Source organism: Pelophylax lessonae, assembly GCF_965119305.1.
Source record: "Pelophylax lessonae genome assembly, chromosome: 10".
NCBI classification, from domain to species: Eukaryota; Metazoa; Chordata; class Amphibia; order Anura; family Ranidae; genus Pelophylax; species Pelophylax lessonae.
Genome location: NC_138777.1, coordinates 2,910,027 through 2,924,400, shown reverse-complemented (window position 1 = coordinate 2,924,400; position 14,374 = coordinate 2,910,027). Strand labels below are relative to the sequence as shown.

The window sequence follows — 14,374 nt, the reverse complement described above, 5'->3', positions numbered from 1 at the left end:
AGGCAGAGGCATAGAATGTATGGTGTCACATCCTTATATAGCCAGGTGGGAGAGGTGAGGATGAAGATGGCTATTAATGTAGAAAGCCTTGAAAAAGTATTCACACCCCTTGAAATTTTCCACATTTTGTTACAACCAAAAACGTACATCTATTTTATTGGGATTTTATGTCCGACACAAAGTGGCCATAATTGTGAAGTGGAAAGAAAATGATAAATTATACAAATAAATCTGTGAAAAGTGTGGCTGCATTTGTATTCACCCCCCTTTACACTGATACCTCTAACTAAAATCTAGTGGAACCAATTGCCTTCAGAAGTCACCTAAATAGTAAATAGAGACCACCTGTGTGTCATTTAATCTCAGTATAAATACAGCTGTTCTGTGAAGCCCTCAGAGGTTTGTTAGAGAACCTTATTGAACAAACAGCATCATGAAGGCCAAGGAACACACCAGACAGGTCAGGGATAAAGTTGTGGAGAAGTGTAAAGCAGGGTTAGGTTATAAAAAAATCCCCCAAGCTTTGACCATCTCACGGAGCTCTGATCAATCCATCATGGGAAAATGGAAAGAGTATGGCACAACTGCAACCCTACCAAGACATGGCCGTCCACCTAAACTGACCGGCCGGGCAAGGAGAGCATTCATCAGAGAAGCAGCCAAGAGGCCCATGGGAACTCTGGAGGAGCTGCAGAGATCCACAGCTCAGGTGGGAGAATCTGTTCACACAGGGCCATCTGTAATATTGATTGGACCAGAGGCAAACATTTTCTTGGACCCCTCCCCCACGCTCTGAGACATACAGTATTTAGCAGCTTGACTCATATTGAGTTTACTGCAGCAAATCAGACAGGGATTGTGATTGGTTGGCAGAGGTCACAGCATATCATTACTGCCCACTGATTGGTTTCTAGAAGTTACAGATGCCCCTTTTGCCCCATGTTAAAAACGGCCCTGTGTCCACAGGACAACTATTAGTTGTGCGCTCCACAAATCTGCCCTTTATGGAAGAGTGAGAAGAAGAAAGCCATTGGTGGAAGAAATCCATAAGAAGTCCAGTTTTGCAGTTTGGGAGAAGCCATGTGGGGGAGGAGCAAACATGGAAGAAGGAGCTCTGCTCAGATGAGACCAAAATTCAACTTTTTGGCTTAAAAAGCAAAACTCTGTGTGGGGGAAAACTAACACTGCACATCACCCTGAACACACCATCCCCACTGTGAAACATGGTGGTGGCAGCATCATGGGGTGGGGATGCTTTTCTTCAGCAGGGACAGGGAAGCTGGTCAGAGTTGATGGGAAGATGGATGGAGCCAAATACAGGGCAATCTTAGAAGAAAAAACTTGAGACTGGGGCGGAGGTTCACCTTCCAGCAGGACAACGACCGGAAACATCCAGCCAGAGCTACAATGGAATGGTTTCATGTGTTAGAATGGCCCAGTTACAGTCCAGACCTAAATCACATTGAGAATCTGTGGCAAGACTTGAAAATTGCTGTTCACAGACGCTCTCCATCCAATCTGACAGAGATGAGATATTCTGCAGAGAAGAATGGGCAGAAATGTCCTCTCTAGATGTGCAAAGCTGGTAGAGACATCCCCAAAAAGACTTGCAGCTGTAATTGCAGGGAAAGGCGGAGCTACAAAGTATTGACTCCGGGGGGGTGAATACAAATGCAGCCACACTTTTCACAGATTTATTTGTATCATTTATCATTTTCCTTCCACTTCACAATTATGGCCACTTTGTGTCTATCACATAAAATCCCAATAAAATACATATATTTTGTATACAATTCATGTATATGACATGCCTCATAATCAATGAAGGGTGTCAGGACCCCCCTGCTGTGCCCTATAATCACCAGAGGGTGCCCGGCTTCCCCAGTGTCAGTATGGTTTTTGGCCCTTTACCCCCCCCCCCCAATGCTGTGCCCTATAATCACCAGAGGATGCCAGGGTTCCCCAGCGTCAGTGTGGTTTTTGCCCCTTGCTGGTGCCCTATAATCAGCTTGGCCGGGTGTATGCAGTGAGTGACACACAGCAGCCGATGCAATCCATACCTCTCCGGGACGCTGCTTGTGGTTTCCTTGTGGTTTGGCTGATGGGAGCGAAGCGCGTTGCGTCATCTCACTCTGAGATTCTTGATATGTGGCCGCCTGACATACGCCGATTGACGTCACAAAGAATAGCAGGGCGACCGCAGAGCTGTGCAGAGCATCGCAGCGTGACCGGCTCCAGGGCGCTCTGCTTCCTCCATGACACCCTCAACGGCTTCTCTACTAAAGGGCCACTCCGCTGCCAGCTTATGTTCCAGTGTTTGGTGGGTGCTGGAGACTTCCTTTTGTACAGACTGATACATGGGGGGGGAGGGGGGGGGGGGCGCAATGACACTCACATAGTCTGTGAAGGTGTCAGGTGTTGAACTACAATATTTTGTCCCTATTTGTTAAAGTGAAAAAGAGATGAGAGAAAGTTGGTGGCCGATACTGCTCGGGTTCAGCAGCCAGCGATGGTAGCTCACATTGTATGTGTATGGCAGCCACAGTGTTACTTTGTTTATCTCTATTTCTGAAGCCCCGCCTTTTGTTTCTCATTATTTTTGAAGCCTCACCTTTTTTTCCTCTCTTGCTTTCCAAAGCCCCACCTTTTGTTTCTCTCTCCATTTCAGAAGCCCCACCTTTTTCTTCTCTCTATATTCCCAAAGCCCCGCCTTTTGTGTCTCTATTTCTGAAGCCCCGCCTTTTGTATTTATTTCCGAAGCCCTGCCTTTTGTGTCTCTCTAGATTTCCGAAGCCCCGCCTTTTTGTTTCTTTAGATTTCTGAAGCCACGCCTTTTATTTCTCTCTATATTCCTGAAGCCCCCACCTTTTATCTCTCTATTCCCGAAGCCCCACCTTTTTATTTTTTGCTATATTCCTGACGCCCCACCCTTTATTTCTGTCTATATTCCTGAAGCCCCGCCTTTTGTGTCTCTTTATTATATGAAGCCCCGCCTTATGTGTCTCTCTAGTTTTTCAAAGCCCCGCTTTTGTTTCTTTAGATTTCTGAAGCCCCGCCTTTTATTTCTCTCTATTCCCAAAGCCCCACCTTGTGTTTCTCTCTATTCCTGAAGCCCCACCTTTTATTTCTCTATTCCTGAAGCCCCACCTTGTTTCTCTCTATTTCCAAAGCCCCCACCTTTTATTTTTTGCTATATTCCTGACGCCCCACCCTTTATATCTGTCTATATTCCTGAAGCCCCGCCTTTTGTGTTTTTTTTATTTTCCGATGCCCCGACTTATGTGTCTCTCTAGATTTCCGAAGTCCCGCTTTTGTTTCTTTAGATTTCTGAAGCCCCGCCTTTTATTTCTCTCTATTCCTAAAGCCCCGCCTTTTATTTCTCTTTATTCCTGAAGCCCCGCCTTGTGTTTCTCGCTATATTCCCGAAGCCCCACCTTTTATTTCTCTCTCTATTTCTGAAGCACCTCCCTTATCCTATCCCTTTGTATGACGTGTAGCGACGAGTCGCTGGACCTGATTGACAGTCAGCGGGGTGACATTAAAATATTGCAGATTGTGAAATTTCTAGAAGTGCGACAAATAAAGGACGAAGCTCAGTGCATGGAACGCAACTCAGAGATGGGAAAATTCCTCTTCGCCACTTTTTGTGTAAATGTTGCGATTTGTGAGACGAATTGGCAAAGATTGCGTATATTTTCTGTGTCAGTGCGTCAGGCAGCAGGTGGCGCCGCACTCGTCACAAACAGAAACACAATACGGACATTTATTGCAACCTGCGACATTTTATACAGTTTTGCTTCTTAATTTCCTGTTGCCGTCTCTCTCATTTTGGGGCAGTTGTGTGCGGAGAACCTCCGTAGTTGTAAGTAGGGACGAGGTTTGGATTTGTGCCAAAGTTGGCCAAATGCAAAGTTTTGGTTAAAAAGTTTGCAGGTTCTCTGCCAGAAATACGACCTTTAATACGACCACGACCTTTAATGCGGCTTTTACCGGTTTGCTCAGAAATGGTGAATGTAGAGAAATGAGAAATATATATGATTGGTTTGATTGGTATCCGTCCCCCATGGCAGCCCCCCCCCCCCCCAAGCTTAGTTTGCTTATTGACCATTTGAGCTCCAGAAGGTTTTACCCCCTTCATGACCAGAGCTATGCAGCACTGCGCTACTTTGACTGGTAATTGCGCGGTTATGCAGCGCTGTACCCGCATGCAATTTATATCATTTCTTTCACACAAATAAAGCTTTCTTTTGGTGGTATTTGATCACCTCTGTTTTTTTATTTATTATTTTTGTTTATTTATATAAACATAAAAATATTGAAAGTTTAAAAAAAAAAAATATATATTTTCTTCTTTCTGCTATTGAGTGCCGGTTCACATTGGTGGGATGCGGGAACCCTGCAAATCCACTGCATCGCACCCGACTCGCATGCAATGTCTGACATCACTGAAATGGGAACCGGCACTAAACGTTTCCAATAAATCAAATGTGTTCATAAATTTTGACCAAAATGTATTATAAAACGTCTTTCTTTTAAAAATAAATGTAAGAAAATCCCAATAAGTGTATATTGATGGGCTTGCATGAAAGTTATAGTGTCTGCAAACTTTGGGGTGTGTGTGTGTGTGTGTGTGTGTGTGTGTGTGTGTATGTGTACATATTTTAATGCTGCTAATGGCAGTGATCAGCGACTTATAATAGGACTGTGGTAGTGCATAGGGCAATCTGACGCTGGGGGGGGGGGGGGGGGACTGAGTGCCACTGACATCACAAGTGACACCAATACAGTAATCGGCGATAATACTATACACTGTCACTGTACTAATGACACTGGCTGGGAAGGGGTTAATATTTTGGGGTAATCAAGGGGTTAAGTATGTGCCTAACAATGTATAATGTGTGAGGCTTTTACTAAAAAAAAAAAAAAATCTTTGTTTCTTCTTCAGAGCCGGTTCAAATACAGGCGACCCGACTTGCCGGGGCGACCTGTGAAGTTGCGGTGCACAGCGCGCACCGCGACCTCGGAGCGACATGCACGGACTTAATATCATTGAAGTCAATGCAGGTCGCTCCAGGTCGCCCCAAAGTAGTACAGGACCCTTTTTCTAAGTTGGAGCGACTTGTGTCGCTCCTATTAGAACGGGTCCTGTGCCAATCTATGGCAGGCGACCCACGGCGACTTGTCAGGTGGCCAAGTCGCCCCAGTGTGAACCGGCTCTCAGGGAGAAGATTCACAGAGATCGGCTTGTCAACACAGAGCTCTGGGCTGTGATTGGACACAGCTGATCAGCAGGTCTCAGCCATGAATCATTGGCCAGGACTTGCTGACAGACTTCCGCTGTTTACAAAAAGACAGAACGTTGTGTACTGTGAACAGCGATCTGGCTGTTTCTTCTCCCTGCATAGCATAACGTCAAAGTAGCGACATAAAACTGCGGCGGGCGGTCCGGATGTGGTTAAATAATAAAAAGGTCTGTACTTACCTGCTCTGTAATGGAATTGCACAGATCGGCCACAAACCTCCTCTTTTCGGGTCCCCAACCAGCGCTCCTGGCGCTCATGTGTGCTCGCACCCGAGCAGCCCCGCCTCCACATCACTGGGATGCTCTGGATCGGTGTATAGGACAGCGTGTTCCAGGTCCTGCCAATATCCAGCAACTTCACACAGCCATTGAAGAGGAGAGGACCAACATTCCACAGGAACCAATCACCAACCTGATCAACTCTATGCCAAGGAGATGGGTTGCACTGCGTGAGGCAAATGGTGGTCACACCAGATACTGACTGGTTTTCAGACCCCCCACCCCCCGCCCCGCCCCGCCCCGCCCCGCCCCAATACAGTAAAACTGCACATTTTAGAGTGGCCTTTTATTGTGGGCAGCCTAAGGCACACCTGTGCAATAATCATGCTGTCCAATTAGCATCTTGATATGCCACACCTGTGAGGTGGATGGATTATCTCGGCAAAGGAGAAGTGATCACTAACACAGATTTACACAGATTTGTGAAGAATATTGGAGAGGAATCGGCCTTTTGTGTGTTGCGTTTATAATTTTGTTCAGTGTATATACTTGTAGTCATTCACATGGCCCCTTCAGGTATCCCGGCCCTTTAGACCCAGTTCACACTACTCCGACTTGGTCGCCTGACAAGTAGCGCTCCATTCTGTGCAATAAAACCATTCTAATCAGAGCGACTCAAGTCGCTCCGACTTAGAAAAAGGTACGAAAAAGTTCAGGGCGAACTCGGAGCGACTTGCATTGACTTCTATTATGAGAAGTCGTTTGCAAGCCGCTATGAAGTCGTGCTGCACGGGCGACTTCAGAGTCGGGGCGACTTTGAGTCGCTCCGGTGTGAACTGACTCTTACAGTTCCCATCCTGCACAATGCGGTAGAAATGCAGAACTGAATGCTCATGCTTCATATATACAACACATGGGAAACCTGGGAGGAGCTGACACTTTTTAACCCTTTCCTACAGCAAACTGTTACTTATAAAGATTCTTACTTTCCATATGATGCAATACATTTTCTAGCCAGCCAGCTGTGTCATAGCGATCCCTCTCTGGCCAGTCCCTACTCTATCTGGCAGATTTGCCAACTCTTATTTGCTGCTATACCTACTCTTGAGACTGTACAGTAAAGATTTACAGTGCCTTGAAAAAGTATTCACACCCCTTGAAATTGTCCACAGTTTCAAAAAGATCCTGAGACTGGGACAACTGGCCACCCTCTGGTGATTATAGGGCACAGAATGGGGGAGGGCGGGCGGGGGACAATCCTGACACCCTTCATTGATTATGAGGCATGTCATATTTATGAATTATATACAAAATACATGTATTTTATTGGGATTTTATGTGATAGACCGACACAAAGTGGCCATAATTGTGAAGTGGAAGGAAAATGATAAATGATACAAATAAATCTGTGAAAAGTGTGGCTGCATTTGTATTCACCCCCCTTTACTCTGATACCCCTAAGGGTCCTTTCACACGGGCGTTCCGTATGTCCATTTTTCTTCCCATCCGTTTGCCGATAAAAAACGGACATAATGTATGTCTATGGGATTGCGGAGGTCAGCGTATGACCATCCACTGACATCCGTTTTGCGTCCTTTCCGTTCAGTTCCGTTTTTTGAGATGGAAGAGAACCCTATTTTTCTTCTGTTTAAAAAATGGAACGGACGCAAAAACGGATGTCAGCGGATGGTCATACGCTGACCTCCGCAATCCCATAGACATACATTATGTCCGTTTTTCATCCGCAAACGGATGGATGAAAAACTGACATAGGGAACAGACCCTACAAAAGTGTCATCCGTGTCCGTTTTAAAAAAAAAAAAAAGTGCCTGAGCGGAAAAAAAAAAGGACCGTGCCGTGTGAAAGGACCCTAATTAAAATCTAGTGGAACCAATTGCCTTTAGAAGTCACCTAATTAGTAAATAGAGTCCATCTGTGTGTCATTTAATCTCAGTATAAATACAGCTGTTCTGTGAAGCCCTCAGAGGTTTGTTAGAGAACCTTAGTGAACAAACAGCATCATGAAGGCCAAGGAACACAGCAGACAGGTCAGGGATAAAGTTGTGGAGAAGTGTAAAGCAGGGTTAGGTTATAAAAAAATCTCCCAAGCTTTGACCATCTCACGGAGCGCTGATCAATCCATCATGGGACAATGGAAAGAGTATGGCACAACTGCAACCCTACCAAGACATGGCTGTCCACCTAAACTGACCGGCCGGGCAACCCTACCAAGACATGGCCGTCCACCTAAACTGACCAGCCGGACAAGGAGAGCATTCATTAGAGAAGCAGCCAAGAGGCTCATGGGAACTCTGGAGGAGCTGCAGAGATCCACAGCTCAGGTGGGAGAATCTGTCCACAGGACAACTATTAGTCGTGCGCTCCACAAATCTGCGCTTTATGGTAATGTGTTAGGCTCTATACTGGTATGGACTGGGTAATGTGTTAGTATCTATACTGGTATGGACTGGGTAATGTGTTAGGATCTATACTGGTATGGACTGGGCAATGTGTTAGGCTCTATACTGGTATGGACTGGGTAATGTGTTAGGATCTATACTGGTATGGACTGGGTAATGTGTTAGGATCTATACTGGTATGGACTGGGCAATGTGTTAGGATCTATACTGGTATGGACTGGGTAATGTGTTAGGATCTATACTGGTATGGACTGGGTAATGTGTTAGGATCTATACTGGTATGGACTGGGTAATGTGTTAGGATCTATACTGGTATGGACTGGGCAATGTGTTAGGATCTATACTGGTATGGACTGGGTAATGTGTTAGGATCTATACTGGTATGGACTGGGTAATGTGTTAGGATCTATACTGGTAGGGACTGGGTAATGTGTTAGGATCTATACTGATATGGACTGGGTAATGTGTTAGGATCTATACTGGTATGGACTGGGTAATGTGTTAGGATCTATACTGGTATGGACTGGGTAATGTGTTAGGATCTATACTGGTATGGACTGGGTAATGTGTTAGGATCTATACTGGTATGGACTGGGTAATGTGTTAGGATCTATACTGGTATGGACTGGGTAATGTGTTAGGATCTATACTGGTATGGACTGGGCAATGTGTTAGGCTCTATACTGGTATGGACTGGGTAATGTGTTAGGATCTATACTGGTATGGACTGGGTAATGTGTTAGGATCTATACTGGTATGGACTGGGCAATGTGTTAGGATCTATACTGGTATGGACTGGGTAATGTGTTAGGATCTATACTGGTATGGACTGGGTAATGTGTTAGGATCTATACTGGTATGGACTGGGTAATGTGTTAGGATCTATACTGGTATGGACTGGGCAATGTGTTAGGATCTATACTGGTATGGACTGGGTAATGTGTTAGGATCTATACTGGTATGGACTGGGTAATGTGTTAGGATCTATACTGGTAGGGACTGGGTAATGTGTTAGGATCTATACTGATATGGACTGGGTAATGTGTTAGGATCTATACTGGTATGGACTGGGTAATGTGTTAGGATCTATACTGGTATGGACTGGGTAATGTGTTAGGATCTATACTGGTATGGACTGGGTAATGTGTTAGGATCTATACTGGTATGGACTGGGTAATGTGTTAGGATCTATACTGGTATGGACTGGGTAATGTGTTAGGATCTATACTGGTATGGACTGGGCAATGTATTAGGATCTATACTGGTATAGACTGGGTAATGTGTTAGGATCTATACTGGTATGGACTGGGTAATGTGTTAGGATCTATACTGGTAGGGACTGGGTAATGTGTTAGGATCTATACTGGTAGGGACTGGGTAATGTGTTAGGATCTGTACTGGTATGGACTGGGTAATGCGTTAGGATCTATACTGGTATGGACTGGGTAATGTGTTAGGATTTATACTGGTATGGACTGGGTAATGTGTTAGGATCATTGCTGGTATGGACTGGGTAATGTGTTAGGATCTATACTGGTATGGACTGGGTAATGTGTTAGGATCTATACTGGTATGGACTGGGTAATGTGTTAGGATCTATACTGGTATGGACTGGGCAATGTGTTAGGATCTATACTGGTATGGACTGGGTAATGTGTTAGGATCTATACTGGTATGGACTGGGTAATGTGTTAGGATCTATACTGGTAGGGACTGGGTAATGTGTTAGGATCTATACTGATATGGACTGGGTAATGTGTTAGGATCTATACTGATATGGACTGGGTAATGTGTTAGGATCTATACTGGTATGGACTGGGTAATGTGTTAGGATCTATACTGGTATGGACTGGGTAATGTGTTAGGATCTATACTGGTATGGACTGGGTAATGTGTTAGGATCTATACTGGTATGGACTGGGTAATGTGTTAGGATCTATACTGGTATGGACTGGGCAATGTGTTAGGATCTATACTGGTATGGACTGGGTAATGTGTTAGGATCTATACTGGTATGGACTGGGTAATGTGTTAGGATCTATACTGGTAGGGACTGGGTAATGTGTTAGGATCTATACTGATATGGACTGGGTAATGTGTTAGGATCTATACTGATATGGACTGGGTAATGTGTTAGGATCTATACTGGTATGGACTGGGTAATGTGTTAGGATCTATACTGGTATGGACTGGGTAATGTGTTAGGATCTATACTGGTATGGACTGGGTAATGTGTTAGGATCTATACTGGTATGGACTGGGTAATGTGTTAGGATCTATACTGGTATGGACTGGGTAATGTGTTAGGATCTATACTGGTATGGACTGGGCAATGTATTAGGATCTATACTGGTATAGACTGGGTAATGTGTTAGGATCTATACTGGTATGGACTGGGTAATGTGTTAGGATCTATACTGGTAGGGACTGGGTAATGTGTTAGGATCTATACTGGTAGGGACTGGGTAATGTGTTAGGATCTGTACTGGTATGGACTGGGTAATGCGTTAGGATCTATACTGGTATGGACTGGGTAATGTGTTAGGATTTATACTGGTATGGACTGGGTAATGTGTTAGGATCATTGCTGGTATGGACTGGGTAATGTGTTAGGATCTATACTGGTATGGACTGGGTAATGTGTTAGGATCTATACTGGTATGGACTGGGCAATGTGTTAGGATCTATACTGGTATGGACTGGGTAATGTGTTAGGATCTATACTGGTATGGACTGGGTAATGTGTTAGGATCTATACTGGTAGGGACTGGGTAATGTGTTAGGATCTATACTGGTATGGACTGGGTAATGTGTTAGGATCTATACTGGTCACTGAATATATACTGAATGGTATACTGAATTCAAAGCCCCCCCCCCCCTGAAAATCAAAGTGAAAAAATGATGCAGCAAGCGGGTCCATTTTGCTGAAATTTCATTGCAGGACCTCAGAGTAGTTTGTATGGCCCGACGTGCTTGTATGCATGCCTTACAGCGTCGGGGCATGCTCCTAATGAGATGATGGATGTTGTCCTGGGGAATTTCCTCCCAGATCTGGACCAGAACATCACTGAGCTCCTGAACAGACTGAGGTGCAACCTGGCAGCGTCAGATAGACGGAAACATAATGTCCCAGAGGTGTTCTATTGGATTTAGGTCAGACAAGTGTGGGGGCCATTCAATGGTATAAATTCCTTCATCCTCCAGGAACTGGCTGCATACTCTCACCACATGAGGCTGGGCATCGTGGTGCACCAGGAGGAACCCAGGACCCCCCTGCACCAGCATAGGATCTGACAATGGGTCCAAGGATATCATCCCGATACCTAATGGCAGTCAGGGTGGCATTGTCTAGCCTGTAGAGGTCTGTGCGTACCTCCATGGATTTGCCTCCCCAGACCATCACTGACCACCACCAAACCGGTCATGCTGAACGATGTTACAGGCAGCATAACGTTCTCCACGGCTTCTCCAGACCCTTTCACGTCTGTCACATGTGCTCAGTGACTTGATGCTATACGCTGCTTAAAAAGTGTACCTTTAATTTTGTTCAGCAGTATATATTGATTGGCTTGGTGGTTGTTTTGGGATTCTGTATGGCTGCTCTGGGAAGGACAGGCAGGGAGTAGTAGAGTGGAGGGGGGGGGGGGGGTTGGGGGGTTTGCTCTCACCCTTCTAGCTTGGTTTGTAAATTTGGACTTGAGCTATTGAACTCAATAAAACAATAGATTTTTTTTCTGCAAAGCCTGGAAAACATGTAAACCAGAGCAGAGTGTGCCACCTGCTGGCTGTATACAGGAATACAATACATATGCAACAAATTAAATTAAAAGCTGTTGTTTTTTTTTTTTGTCTTCATCGTAATAAAAGAAGCAAATATTTACAGGATCGCTATTCGTTTCCTGTGATATCTGCAGTTTTTCGGATCTGTTCTCTTGTTATTTCTCTGCGGGGTTAGTGCAGCGACATCATACTGTATATGGGACTGTAACATCACCCCCCCTCCCCCCCCCCCTTGTCTGCGCTGTGTACGGTCTGTCATGTTTATGATGACTTTGTGTCTTCTCATGTTTTATGCCGTCTCAGGATTCTCATGGTAGTTGTGGAATGTTTACATCGTGTTTAGTGGCAACTGAGTTAAAGAGTAATGGCGAGAATGTAAAGAGCGCAACGCCCCGCCGCCCTGGAATTCCTCCTGTAGGAGGGGCCTGGCGATCTCCATCCACCTTTTCCAATTGTATTATTTAGAGCGGAGAAAACTGTATGCATGAAACAGTGCAATAAAATTATTTTTTTTTTTTTAATTAATCCTGACATATATTGCAGCGCTGTACAGAGATCACTGAGCCAGTCATATCAGTCTTTGTACCAGAGGAGCTTCCACTCCAATGTCCCCTCCCCCACAGTCACATCAGTCTCTGTACCAGAGGAGCTTACACTCTAATGTCCCCTCCCCCCACAGTCACATCAGTCTCTGTACCAGAGGAGCTTACACTCTAATGCCCCCCCCCCCCCCACAGTCACATCAGTCTCTGTACCAGAGGAGCTTACACTCTAATGTCCCCTCCCCCCAGTCACATCAGTCTCTGTACCAGAGGAGCTTACACTCTAATGTCCCCTCCCCCCAGTCACATCAGTCTCTGTACCAGAGGAACTTACACTCTAATGTCCCCTCCCCCCACAGTCACATCAGTTTCTGTACCAGAGTAGCTTACACTCTAATGTCCCCTCCCCCACAGTGGCATCAGTCTCTGTACCAGAGGTTCTTACACTCTAATGTCCCCTCCCCCCACAGTCACATCAGTCTCTGTACCAGAGGAGCTTACACTCTAATGTCCCCTTCTCCACAGTCACATCAGTCTCTGTACCAGAGGAGCTTACACTCCAATGTCCCCTCCCCCACAGTTACATCAGTCTCTGTACCAGAGGAGCTTACACTCTGCCCCCTTCCCCACAATCACATCAGTCTCTGTACCAGAGGAGCTTACACTCTAATGTCCCCTCCCCCACAGTCACACACTATTATTATTATACATTTATATAGCTCTGACATATACCGCAGCGCTGTACAGAGATCACTGAGCCAATCACATCAGTCTCTGTACCAGAGGAGCTTACACTCCAATGTCCCCCCACAGTCACATAAGTCTCTGCACCAGAGGAGCTTACACTCTAATGTCCCCTCCCCCACAGTCACATCAGTCTCTGTACCAGAGGAGCTTACACTCTAATGTCCCCTCCCCCACAGTCACATCAGTCTCTGTACCAGAGGAGCTTACACTCTAATGTCCCCTGCCCCCCACAGTCCAATCAGTCTCTGTACCTGAGGAGCTTACACTCTAATGTCTCCTCCCCCACAGTCACATCAGTCTCTGTACCAGAGGAGCTTACACTCTAATGTCCCCTCCACCACAGTCACATCCATCTCTGTACCAGAGGAGCTGACACTTTAATGTCCCCTCCACCACAGTGACATCAGTCTCTGTACCAGAGGAGCTTACACTCTAATGTCCACTCCCCGACAGTCACATCAGTCTCTGTACCAGAGGAGCTTACACTCTAATGTCCCCTCCCCCACAGTCACACACTATTATTATTATACATGTATATAGCTCTGACATATACCGCAGCGCTGTACAGAGATCACTGAGCCAATCACATCAGTCTCTGTACCTGAGGAGCTTACACTCTAATGTCCCCTCCCCCACAGTCACATCAGTCTCTGTACCAGAGGAGCTTACACTCTAATGTCCCCTCCCCCACAGTCACACACTATTATTATTATACATTTATATAGCTCTGACATATACCGCAGCGCTGTACAGAGATCACTGAGCCGGTCACATCAGTTAATCAGAGCGCGGCGTCATCGGTGGCTGCACATGGCCTCGCTGTGATGGGACATGGGTGGACAGGTCAGGCCTGTAGCGGGATAATTACACAGAGCAGAATGCGGTCAATCAATGACATGGACGTCAGCAATCGCATTTTCCATAATGTCCTCCTTCCCCCCACGGTGACAGCTGGAGAGGGAAAGTTTCTTGTCTCCGCTAAAGAGGATAAAGCTCCACTAATGGCCATTAGGCCGTCCACTTCATATCTTCCCATTTATATTTCATGGAGGAAAAAAGATCCAATTCCTCCAAAGATCTCCCTAAGGTGTTACTTTGTCTTCATTTCCATCTTTTGTCACCTGTGTGAAAAAATAAAAAGTTATGTGAAAAATCTTTGTAAGCGTTACACTCAACATTTACTAAGATTTTTGGACCCCCCCCCCACCTCGCATATAAAAACGTACGAATGTTCACGCATGCATCAGGAGCGTATGTGCGCAAAAACTTTGACCTGTAGGCGCTTTTATAGCATTGTCTATATCAGAGCTCGACGAACCACAGGCGCCAGGTCGCCATGGCAACCAGGAGTTTCGTTTTGGCGC

At 45.6% G+C, this 14,374-nt stretch overlaps 1 protein-coding gene across 1 annotated transcript in view; it reads left to right on the top strand.

Annotated features, from left to right (window-relative positions):
• Window positions 1-14,374, top strand: part of PDE3B (phosphodiesterase 3B) — a 237,825-nt gene that overhangs the window by 82,603 nt on the left and 140,848 nt on the right. The gene's annotated exons all lie outside the window — the stretch shown is intronic.